We start from the raw sequence: 12928 nt of genomic DNA, 5'->3' as shown, positions 1-12928 counted from the left end.
TGGCTATAACACAGGACTCCCCACCGGATAACCCCAGTCATTCTTCATGCACTGATTTATAAATTACTTTCCCATTCAAGGTCCCTGACCATCTCACCCTCACCATGCCCCTTCAGAAAAATGTGGTCTTTTCCAAGTACTTATTATAAATTTCAATTACCTAATTATTTTTTTCATTGATTTATCTAGTGTCCTTTCCAGTAAACTGTGTACTCCAAGCAAGATGGAAATAATGATTATTTTGCTCACTACTGTATTACCTGTACCTAGTATGAACTTAGCCCAATAAATACCTATTCATTCATCAAACAGAACATTTAGCATGGATTTAGCATCCAAAAACCATTAAATCTCTCCTAAAAAATGAGCGTTAAGGTAGGTCACAATATTTCATGAGACCTAAAATATACATGTCAAAAATAATCCCTTAATAACTAGATAAGAAAAAAATCAAACTATGTAAGATCAACTTGGCGTGCTGTATATAAAATCTGCCTCAGTGAATGCACAGAAAACAGCTTCTTTAACTTTCAAAGCACCCTCTTTGTGTTACTTTTTTTTTTTAGAGAGAGAGAGAGAGAGAGAGAATTTTAATATTTATTTTTTAATTCTCGGCGGACACAACATCTTTGTTGGTATGTGGTGTTGAGGCTCAAACCCGGGCCGCACGCATACCAGACGAGCGCGCTACCGCCTGAGCCACATTCCTAGCCCCCTTCTTTGTGTTACTTGACAGGATAAAGTCCCTGATGATCAAGAAAGTTCCATTTAAAAGCTCTCTCCTCACGCCACTGCACATTACTGAGTAATAAGGAAAGAAACAGTGTACATCTCTGTAGAAAGATGCAATATTGAAAAGGGTAAAAGACCAGGCTTCCGAAAGATCTCACAAGAAACTGTCAGCTGCTCTCACAGACATGACTTTTTAAAGAAAAGTGCACAGAGCACTACCAGGATAAAAAAACACCCTGAACTCAGTTCTGAAAGATACAGGGAAAAGAGGATAAATGCACAGAAGAGTGAGTATAATTGGTGTTTTGTTACTAAACAAACTGTTCTGTGGTGATTATAGGTATGCGATTTATTTTTTCCAATCTCGTGTTTGTATTAACTAGAACCCTAATTTTTCCATGATGCTGAAGTGTGTCTTAATTACTTGCCTTGAAGCTTATGCCCATTTAAAATAAGCTTATTTCTTTTCCATTGTCAACTCATCCAGAGCTGCCTAATCCACAATTCTGCAGCCTGGCACTCACCACTTCTTATCATTATGGAGAGCACAGACAATCAAGTAGCCTTAAAGGCAGGTTCCAAAAAGATCCATTTGTTCATAAATGTGTTCACCAGCCCACAGTCCCCAGCCCTATTTATACTCAAAGGTAAGAAAACACATTTACTACCCATGCCATGGGCTGTTTTTCAAAACTTAAATTCTTCTTTGGTCAACGCTTTTAATTTTCCCAGGTGCCAGATGTGTAGAACTAGTGGTGATTTGCATGGCTATTAATTTTTAAAATGTCCCCATGTGTGCTACAATGCCCAAATGTACTGCCTCTGGCATTAGAGTATGCAGCACCTCAGCTGGTTCATGGGCCCTTTTGAACATTTCTATTGAAGATACCTCTATATCTTTTTCTTGACAGAGGATCCAGCTTCCAACTCTCTGTGCTTGGCTGGGGACACCTTGGATAAGGGATGAAGATGCTATAGGACCAATATGGTAGCAACCAACAAGACTGCTTTCTAGCAGGAAGAGGACTCTGAACAGTCACTGCACTATCCCACCACCACCTCTGCGGACTCCAAGTTGCTCTTTTATGGTCTTTTTAAAGCCATGTGTGGCCACCATGGTGGCCCAGCTTGAGAACTCTTCCCTTCTTGCCAACATTCTTGCTTTGTTTTTCCTATAAAACCACATATACTTTTATAGGAGATGAGGTGGAATCTGATAACATATATCAAAAGCATGCTGATGCAGAAAAGTGAAGTACCGGGGCTGGGGATGTGGCTCAAGCGGTAGCACGCTCGCCTGGCATGAGTGCGGCCTGGGTTCGATCCTCAGCACCACATACAAAGATGTTGTGTCCGCCGAAAACTAAAAAATAAATATTAAGAAATTCTCTCTCTGTCTCTCTCTCTCTCTCTCTTTCTCACTCTTTAAAAAAAAAAAAAAAGAAAAGTGAAGTATCACCAAAATTGAACCCTCCTGTAGCAGAGGTATGACCTTAAGCCAAAGCACATGCAGGAGAGTGTCATAAGACCATTACATTAATATGTTAAGGATATCACACATAGAGATGAAGTCAGTAAGAATTGCCGGCATAAAATAAGGAACGTTAGCAAATGAGAGGATGAAGGATAAAATAGTGAAGACATTGGAAGGAGACTGCAAAAATGACACATATATTTGAAAAGGGAAGACTAATGCTAAGGAAAGAAGAATCAGTAAAGAGGTGGAGACTCCTGGGCCAGGGATGAGATTATAAATGTGGGTTCATCAGATTTACCTCGTTCCCATGCTTTCAGAAACTAGAGAATGTCTAACTAGGAAATCAGAATCTCTCCAATTAATTTTCAGTGAGGAAATTTCATAGAGAATTGGTGGTTCAGGTGATGGAGGCACTACAAGCCCAACACCAGACAGTGAGGTAATCCAGAGACGAATAAGTAAGAACAAGAAGCCCTCTGACCCCCCAACTAAACAGAGGATAGCCAGAGGTACCGAAGCCTTCTGGACCAAGGGCACCAGTGAGCAGCTGGGGCATTAGATATGCTATGAGAGAGACTCCTTTGCCCAATCAGGGCAAAGAAAAAAATACCCTGCTCTGCCCTTCTCCCTACTGTCTCCCACCCGGGCCTCCCATGGACCCAATACAGCAAGCCACGATTTCCCAAGAAATCGCAGAAAGGAAGCTGCAGGAGTGAGCCCCATCTGATACAGAAAGCAACTGAGAAGGGCAAGGAAGGCTGCACCCAACATAAGAGGGAAGGAGAGAAATGCTGGTAGGAAACCCCTGGGTTCAATCCCCAGTGTCATGGGCAGTGGGGGGATATTATCCCTCCCTCCCTCCCTCTCTCTCTCTCTCTCTCTCTCTCTCTCTCTCTCTCTCTCTCACACACACACACACACACACACACACACACACACGCGCATAATTTCTTACGTTAAAAAGGCCTCTTCCTTCCTATTTTGTTTCACCCACAGTGTCCCTGGCCTTACACCCACATGCTCAGCATTTTTACTGTCATGACTCTTTGTTCTCCCTGTTAATCATAGCCTAGGAAGTTCTTTCCTGACCCATTCTACAACTTCTCATAATTTGGTCTTTTTGTCATTGAGTCAATGACACTTTTCCAAAAATACGATGGTGTCAGGTTCCTTTTGTTTGATTATTCAGTCTTCACATTTCTGACTATAGACAGAGCCTGAATATTAGTATTCATAATACTAATTAGAAGACTGCCTTATCTCATTTCATATCATCTAACAAGCTTTAACTTGCTCATTTCATAATTAAGCATTTAATTCAAAACAGTTCTCTTTATGGATTTATGCTTTCTTTCTCCCACTCTGTTACCTCTTGATCTTCTTTAGGAACTGGTAGCTTAAGAACTGGCAGGAGAAATTGCAGTCCAAAGCCTGGAATTATGACAGAACAAGAGGAAAAATCCCGCCCCACCTCCAGCTACCACTCATTCACTTAGCTAAAACACAGGCTATCAGAGCAGCAGGAAAAACAATAGGCATAAGTGCACAGAGAGTCATGCTAGGTCTTCCAGAAACTGATGGTGGATGGAAATCACTTCTGGGCCAAGAGCAAAGGGGGAAAAATTACTATTCATCACAAAATGAACATGCATCACAGATACCTCTCCAGCCCTCCTATAAACTCCACAAATCCTTCCTATAAAATAACTTTCTTCCTTTAATGATCTGATAGTGAATTATTTATATTCTTCAACTTATCCTTCCTTCTTTTATTTATGCTCAGAATTGTACAATTTAACTCTAGAAAGTTTGAGTGAGATTATAGGCAAGACAGAGGATTCGCAGCCCTTCCAAGGGTGCCAAGTCTAATGGGCACAACAAGGCAATGGGGCAGGGTGAAGGACTGGAAGCTCCTCTTGGGACCTAATCACACATCACATCACTAGTTTTTCTAGGTAGTATTCTGTCAAAATCCATCTAAAATCCTTTCCTGCACTTCCAGCACTTACCTTAGCTTAAGTGCTTATCACTGCTTACCTGGGCACTGCTACTTCCCAGCTGGCCTTCATGTCCCTGATTCTTCCTCTGTCAATCCCTTCCCCACACATCTGCCAGAGGGATCTTTCTAAGTTCCAAATCCAACATGGAAATGCCCTCTCCCAAACTCTTCAGGAGCTCTTTTTCGCCTAAGACTGAGCCTCCAAAACCTGCCTCATTGTAAAAGGTAAAAGCAGATTCTTCCAGCTCTCATATTGAATTTCCCCAGAAGCAGACCTTGAGGCAGCTCAGGAGAGCAAGTTTTTTATCTGGGAGGGAATCCTAGAAGTACTGGTAGAGAAGTGGGAAGGATAATAGCCAGAAAGCACAGTTTGTCTAACAGGCAGTCCCTTTGGGTTACTGAGTCTGGGTTTCATGAGGGGACTCTGGAACATGGTATAGAATGCGAATTAGAGTTACTGCACTCAAAGAGTCAAGGATGCTAGGGTATTATTATTTAGCTGTGTTCTGTCATGGCTGAGGTCAACTCCTGAGGCCATTAACTCTGTCACATTACCAAGCAGTCCCACATGTGAGAGAAAGAGCACTCAGAGAATAGGAAACATTTGCAAACAAATTCTATAGACATGTACTGGCATATGGAGTATCAGAGTTATGAATACAAAATTGATTGTGTTTGCTCCACCAGGCCATGTCCCTACAGATTCCCACACAGTGAGTCCTGGGTATAATCTGGAAATCAGCATTGTTATGAGCACCTCGTTCCTACAAACAAGTAGATTTGAGAAAAGCTTGCCAATCTCATTATTAAGTTCAAAACCTTTTTAGTAGACCCTTCCTGGTCCTGCCAGCCAACTGACCCCCACACACAGTCACCTATCAAATCACAGTGAATTTGTGCATGTCACTTTTGTGCACTTTGCCCCCTCTTCTGTGAGTAGGATCTGTGTCTTAAAGAGTCTTTATGACTCCCAGAGTCAAACACAGTACCATTCATAGAGTGATTGCGCAATAAATGTTTGAAGATCAAAGGTTCCCTAAATAAAACAATTAATTGCCCCAACGAAATATACAAATTATTTCACTGTATATTTTCAAACAAATATATGTTGAGCATCTATTATACACAAAATAATCAGGAATTCTTCCAGAAAAGTATAGGTTGAGTGTTCTTTATTCAAAATGCTTGGGACCAGAGGTGTTTTGAAATTTGGATTTGGAATGTTTGTATATACATAATGAGATATCCTAGGGATGAGAACCAAGTATGAACATAAAATTCATTTATGGTTCATATATACCTTATACAATATTTTTAGTGATTTTTTTGACTATGACCTGTCACATGAGAACAGCTATGGAATTTTGCACCTGTAGCATCATATCAGAGCTCAAAAATTTTGTATTTTACACTTCACACTTAATATTAGGGATTCTAAACCTGTAATTCAACCTTTTATCATCTCACATTTTAACAAATATTTGTTGTAAAATTATGAATAAAGCCCTACAAAGGAGATAAATATCTAAGCCGTGGTGTAATGGTAAAAGGAATAAAAGGAACTGGAGCCTACTTAATGACCCTCTAGAATTGTCTGCAAGACACCACTACTCTCTACCTACATCACACAGATGTGGCAGGATAAAGGTCTTGTTTCACTGGCACTGAACACCTAGGATTGTAACTTTTTTCCAATGACCACAATTTTTGCACCTGAGGTTGCATGTCAACTGCAGACTCTTATCCCTTAGGTGCACAATGGCTTTCAAGGCTTACTAGATGCTCAAGGTGTCCTCTTGCAAATAAGAACAAAGCAGAAGCTCTGGCCACTTTAGTCCTTAAAGACTTCATTGGTGGTTTTTCTCCCACTGTTGGGGATGTTAACCACAGCATGTTGGCCGAATTCCAGTCTGGATAATTACATTGGGGCTAGCAAACTTCACCCTCCAGCACCAGCTGAATAAAGTATTCCTTTAGACTTGGTGCCATAACCTTTGTTTTGCTGCTGTGGGCTATTAAAGAACTGTCCTATACTTGGGATGGCTGTTTTTGTGAAAAATCAATAGCCCTGGTATAACTTTCCACACTGACAAGAAGTATATTCCAAAATACCACTGGAAACATTAGCTATTTTGACTTTTCTTATATAAAAACAATTAGAAAAATATAGTGTTTCTTCTTCATTCTCTCAGTTATATTTTTCACACAAAGACTAAAATACTTGCATCATTATCTGAAAGGGATGAAAGGTGCATTAATTTCACAAAATATGTACTGTCTACCACATGCAAACCTCTACTGCAGGTATTGAGCACTACTCTAGGTGCCATGGGTTGGTCATACCATCAACATCAATGTGAACATTTTACAAAAGGAATAAATTTGATACTTTCTATACTGTTGTATTTCTGAAAACCTAACTACATTGTCTTTACTTCAAGTACTATCACACATAGATCTGCCCCCACAATACTGTATCTATCCACCTTTAAAACAGGAGTCTGCAGGACCTTAAGCTCTATATGTGTACGTGGGTGTGCACAGAAGCAAATGTATGTCTCAGAATGAGAAAATATAGTTTCCCAGCTAGCCTGGAGGGTAGCAAATAGGATGCTGCTTATATATTTATTTGCTGGCTTGTTTTTAGCAATCATCTTATTCAGGATGGTGAGAGTTTACAGGATATAATATCAGAAGCTGATATAAAGAAATAGAAAACGTAAATATCTCTTGTTTAAAGCTTCTCTTTACTGCATGAAAAACACCACAAATCAAGTCCAATAGTATTCTATCATAAGGATGAAAAATGGCAATAAGAAAAAAATCTAAGTACTGTGTGTGTGCACATATCTACACATACATTACCTAATACAAGAAAAAAGAAGAGGGAAGTTAACTAAATTTCAAGATTCCAGTGGATTAAATGTATGAACTATTGAATATTTAACATCACACTATGAAAATGGATACAGAAATGGTTCCGATTTTTTTTAAATATCCTTGAAATTCATATTTCTCTCAAAGGTTCAAAAACAAGTACTTGTCCCTCAAGAGATTATACCCAGATACTAGAAAATGTTTTGTTTTTGTTTTTCAAATTATAAAGTTCACTTGAAATCTGCCAAATCATTATTCTGTTTGAAAAGCCTTCTAGCTACAAAAAGTTAATGGCAGCCTTCTAAAATTAGTTTAAACATGCTGTAAATCAATTTCTTCCCCCCTCACAAATCTGCTAACGTGCATCTTTTCTGGTGAAAATGACTCTTCAATGGTACTTAATACCATCACTATACTGTTTCTACAATCAATCCACTCCAGGTTTTTCTACTTAAGATATTCTTTAAAGTTAAATGCTTACTTTTGTCATAAACAATAAACAACATAGTACAGGTTCTTTAAAATAGCGTAAGGAACCTCAAAACATCACACATGCAATACGTTACCCAAGTTTAGGAGATACCCTTAAACTGTGTATATGTAATTCAAGTTTGTCACCTAATCATTTGTTATCATTTTAAAGTTCAGAAACAATCTCCATTTTACCTCTCTCAGAGACAAGTGGCTCATCCTCTATCAACAGGCACCAGGCAGCCCCTCTGGCAAAGTGGTATAGACAAGAGTATGCAGCCACAGAGTCTGTCCCACCAACTTTAAAAGAGCCCAAATCACTATACCAACATATGTTTAGTGTTGCAGGACAGGAAACTTCAAACCGTGATGCATTAATCACCCATAAAATTTAAACTCTTGCAAGTGGGCATCCTGACCAATGCAATCTTCAATTTCATCCCTGTTAAAAAATGCACACATAGAATAAGATATTATCGAAGATTATCAATAGCTGTAAACAACTATTTAAGCAAGTATCTTGGCTTCACTGTTTTGAGAGAGGTGGGATTCATAGAACTGACTGAACTCATGTATATGAGTTAGATGTATACAATGCATCTAAGGCCACAATATAGCCCTAGTATGTCAATATCAAAATTCTACTTGCATATATGACTGTACTTTCTAAGTATTCTTATTGTAATTTGAGCTACAAATTTTATGTAAATAGAGAACAAAGAAAATATAATTCGGGGGCTGGGGATGTGGCTCAAGCGGTAGCGCGCTCGCCTGGCATGCGTGTGGCCCGGGTTCGATCCTCAGCACCACATACCAACAAAGATGTTGTGTCCGCCGAGAACTAAGAAATAAATATTAAAAGTTCTCTCTCTCTCTCTCCTCTCTCACTCTCTCTTTAAAAAAAAAAAAAAAAAAAGAAAATATAATTCGGAGGGTGGGAATTGTCAAGTGTTCCACAGAGGAAGACACCCTGAAACCAGCTCTGACACCAGGGTTGACTCACTCACTCTGCCTTACTGTTCTTTAAAATTAAAGGGTTGGGGCAGAGCAACAATCTCTGCTTTCCTTTTAGCAGTAAAAGCCTGCCATTTGGGGGCTAGGGTTGTGGCTCAGTGGTAGAGTGCTCGCCTCGCACGTGTGAGTGAGTCCCTGGGTTCGATCCTCAGCACCACATAAAAATAAACAAACAAATAAAGATATTGTGCCCATGTATAACTTAAAGAATATTTTTTTAAAAAGCCTGCCATTCATTTAGATATCACAGATAACTCAAGGTTTTTATAATATCCTAAGAGCAACTGAGAGCAGCAGAAAATGTGCTTATGGATGTTTAATGACTATAAAGGGAAGAATGAGAAGGGTCTGAACAGTCCCCATGATTTTGTATTTTTCAGTTTATATTAGGCTTAAGAGAACAATTGAAATTAGATGCTTCATTTCATCCCACAATAACAACATAATTTCTACTACAATAAAACAATTAATATTCTTCTTAAAACATCGAAAAAAAGAAATAGCTTCACCTTACTGAAATGAAACTTAGATCTGTCTCATGTGCAGGGTTGCAATGCCTGAGCTACAGTATGAATATCAGGATGTGGAAGCAGCTGTCACTGCTTTGTTTTTCATTCACAGTAGGTGGTTGCCAGGCAACAAAATACTATTGTCTGTTTCCATGATCTATTGGCCAATTCTGGTGATAATGCTTTCTACAGTTTAAAAGAGGGCCACCTTTTGGACAAGAAGAAATGAGCAAAAAAATCTAAGGATGATAACAACATGCATATAAAGACATGGAATATACACTAAAATTGTGTATAAATATATAACCATGCGTTGACATAAATACATACATTTTACAGATATGCATATATGTAGGCATGATTATATACATTCTTTCTATCTATAAACCCATCTAGATTTGTAGGCCAACAACTGGAATCCAAATCCCTGAAGGCAAATCAAGGCATGAAGTAAAGAAATGAAAACACAGAATTATTTTCTCAACAATAGGAATTTTCCAATTTGTCAGATGTATCAAATCCTGCTCCTTGAATATGAAGTCCTCCAGTCAGAAAAGCAATTCTATCTACTTATATAGTAATAAATGGATAACCTTTACCATCCACTTTGAAACTATCTAACATATTAAATATCGTGTTTTACTTAATATCCTGTGCTATCAATGTGTAAAAAGATAATTCAATTAATGTTATTGTTTATACCTATGAATCTTAAAAAGTATTCATCTTTAAAAAGAAAAAAAATTAAAATTTATCCCTGGAATAGCCTCATATAATCCTCCACTTTGTTTTGATATGAATCCCCAGGGGGAGTAACAGTCAGGCTGTGTTACTTTTCCATATTTTACTTTCTTACAAGTAAAATAACACACATTGTACTCAATATAAAGTTGTCAACATTAATTTGCACCAGTGCTGTTTGTTTTGCATTGACAAGACTTCTAAAGATAAGAATTACAATATTCTTAGATGTACAGACACAACATCAAAACAGCCTGAAGGAATTAAAGTTTGAAAATGCTAGAGGCAATCACACTTTGAAATGAAATCAGTATCATTTATATGTATTTCTGCAAAGGCTCAAAATAATGCCAGAACAATCAGTATTTTACACAATGCTCATCTGCCTTCTCCCCCAGTATTTCAAAAGCACTTTAAGTTAACTGTTTAATGCATCCCTCTAGAGGGGCCTTTCACTTCATGAAATTTATTACCATTTGCAAATCTGTATGTAACAAGAAACTGGAATAATCAATATCCTTTAGATGGATATACATTATTATAAAGTCGCCTATCAAAAATGCAACGCTAGCAAAACAAAAGCAAAGCATGATAAGAAACTAAGTATTAGCCAAAATTACCACTTTTCCAGGCAGCTGTCTTCAGCAGAACACACCCACCTCTAGGTTTCTCCTTCAATCTCACCCTACAAATGACCTACTTACTTCTTCCTCAGCTTCTTACCCTCGTTCACCTGTGTCTCTTTTTCTCCAAGAATCAATTTCCTTTTCCCTTTCTCCACCCCTTCAGATCCGTTAAGTACCCCTCATTACTTTCTCCAAACTATCAGACTCAAATCCGCGGCTCAGTGTGCCATGAACCTCTTCATAGGCACTTGTTTCCCCGGATTCTACTAGATCTGCTTTTAAAAATTGCTACACGGAACCATCTTAATAAAATTAGGGTTACAAGCTAGTTTTTTAAATGTTATAGCAGTGAAAGACCGAGGAAGAGAGTAAAGAAAAGCTAGTCTGTATGTGAGGGAAGAAGACGGACAAGCGGGTTAGACAGAGTGGGACTCAGGAATCCTACACAGCTGGGCATCCCCACCTGTGGACCCCACTTCCCCCATGTGCTCGCCTCGGGATGACAACCACAACACTCCAGAACCACCCCCCTCCAAGGAGGCGGGGTTACGCCTTCAACCAATCAGAACCCGCGATCCCCGGGTGTCCAACCTATGGGGTGGCCGTGGCTGTGCAGGAGGAGGACGTGGGGTGGTCCGGGAGGGGCCGCGTCCGTGGGAGGCGTGCACGTGTCCAGAGAGGCGGGGAACCCGAGAGCGTCCAGCTGCCAAGGTGCGGGCTCTGCACCCGGGCAGCCGCCAAGTCCAGCTGCCCAGTGCTTCCTCTGCCTCTGGCTGGGCCTGCCAGGGAGCGCTCCCGCCAAGGAAGACCTGTCCAAGGTGTCTAGTTCCCCGTGAGAGGGGACAGCCACAAATAACAATAGTATCTAGCGCAGATCAAGCTGAGAGGAAAGTTTCCGGCCCGCACCAGAGCAGAGTATGCCAAGGCAGGAAGGAGATGGGATCCAGGGCGGGATGGTGACAATCTGGAAAGAAGAGGACAGTGGGAGGGCTGCACGGGCAGGACAGTTCCCGGGTGCAGTGCCGGGGGGCGGCGAGCGGCGGGGTGCGCTGTCCAAGGTGCAGGGGAGGTGGTTGCCGCGCGGCGGGCGCCCAGCCCGCAGCCAACACCGGCTAGCTGGCGGAGAAGAAGCAGAGCACAGCTGTCTGGGGCGCCGGCACCCCGGCTCATAAAAGTGATGGAGCTTGAACTAGGGTACGGCGGAGAAGGGCGGGGAGGCAGCCCACAGTAGCCCCACGCTTTCACGCACCGCTCCTTATACCAGCCTCACCTCTAGCTCCACTCCCCTCCCCCCTCGCCCACTCCCCTTCCAGCCTCGGTCCCAGTGCCCTGACGGGGGTGGGACCAAAGAACCCCCGCTCCCAGCCCCAACGCCTCGAGGATGCTGCGGGCCGCGGAGCTTACCTGGGGCCGCGGTACGCGGAGCGAAGGCAGCCCGCCGCGCAAAGCCAAGCGCCGGGTGCGGCGCGGCTCCTCCTCGCCTCGGCGTCCTCCTTCTTCTCCGCTTCTCCCGGACTCTGTCCCAAGCACGAAGCTGCCAGTCGGGGCCAGGCTGCAGACGCCTTTCCCTCCGCCACCGTCGCTGCTGCCGCAGACAGAGGACGCCCCGTGGCGGCTGGAAGCCTGTGTGAGTAGCGGCGCCCGGGAGAGTGGGATCTGCTCAGGGGCGCTGGAGACTCCGCGGCTCGGGGCGCGCGGGCGTGCGCACGCGCGCCTGCCAGTGTGAGTGTATGTGTGCGCGCGCGCGCCCACAGCGAGGGGGAGTCGCAAGGGGAGGGGGAAAGAGGCTGAGAGATGCTCGTAGGGACCGAGGCAAAATTCTTTGCCCCCGGAAATCCGTAAAGCCGGGGAAAGAAGATGGATCGCCCGTCTTGCCTGGAGGAGCTGCCCGCCGGGTGGCGACAGAGGTGAAGATAAAGGCAGCGCAGCTCTCTGGGCTCCGGATCCGAGCCTGGATAAGCCAAGTGGAGCGCGCAGCCACTGATGCGGCAAAAGTGGCGCCTGCAGCTCAAGATCGCGCTACCCCTGCTCTGAGGAGGGGCCAAGAGTGCTTCCTCTGGTGGCTGCCGCGGTCCGGACTTCTCGGCTAGGCTCTGAGGGACAAAGATAGGAACCCCTCAGTTGCCATGGCGACCTTGAAGGCGCTGGGCCTGTTTAGGGATTGAGCCCAGAACCCGGGGCGCACGTGGCAGTCTCCAGGATATAGGCGGCCTGTGCGAAGATGCTGGTTTGGGGTGCAAAGAGGAATTTGGCCAAAGCAGACTACTGTCTGGCCTGGGCAAAGTATCCGGGTTAGGGAGCTGAAGTTGGTTGGGCCTTTTTGTCCTCCTTGGAGGCCAGTTCTACTGAAAGTTACCCACTTCCCTGATAAGACTGCTGGCCTCTTTGTTAGGATTCCGCTGTGTAGGCATCCAGGCGGTGCCTCTTTTCAATCAGGCTTCTCCAAGAACCCTATTCCTTGGTCCATGCACTCCACATTGTA

The 12928-nt window shown here is 42.6% G+C and overlaps 1 protein-coding gene across 5 annotated transcripts in view; it reads right to left on the bottom strand.

The window, feature by feature from the left end:
* Positions 1 to 12448, bottom strand: part of ENOX1 (ecto-NOX disulfide-thiol exchanger 1) — a 549814-nt gene extending 537366 nt beyond the window's left edge. For 3 of the 5 annotated variants that reach the window (XM_081287121.1, XM_081287126.1, XM_081287122.1), the window contains exon 1: positions 11851 to 12447. The gene's annotated coding sequence lies outside the window, so the exon portion shown is untranslated. Of the gene's footprint in view, positions 1 to 11850 lie in introns of all 5 variants that reach the window. The other 2 variants (XM_081287123.1, XM_081287124.1) reach the window with 1 other exon arrangement.
* Positions 12449 to 12928: the final 480 nt, after the last annotated feature.

The sequence above is a fragment of the Spermophilus citellus genome, assembly GCF_964194105.1.
Source record: "Spermophilus citellus genome assembly, chromosome: 1".
In the NCBI taxonomy this organism is placed as follows: domain Eukaryota; kingdom Metazoa; phylum Chordata; class Mammalia; order Rodentia; family Sciuridae; genus Spermophilus; species Spermophilus citellus.
The sequence above is the reverse complement of the archived record's forward strand: the minus strand, read 5'-3'. Positions and strand labels throughout refer to the sequence as shown.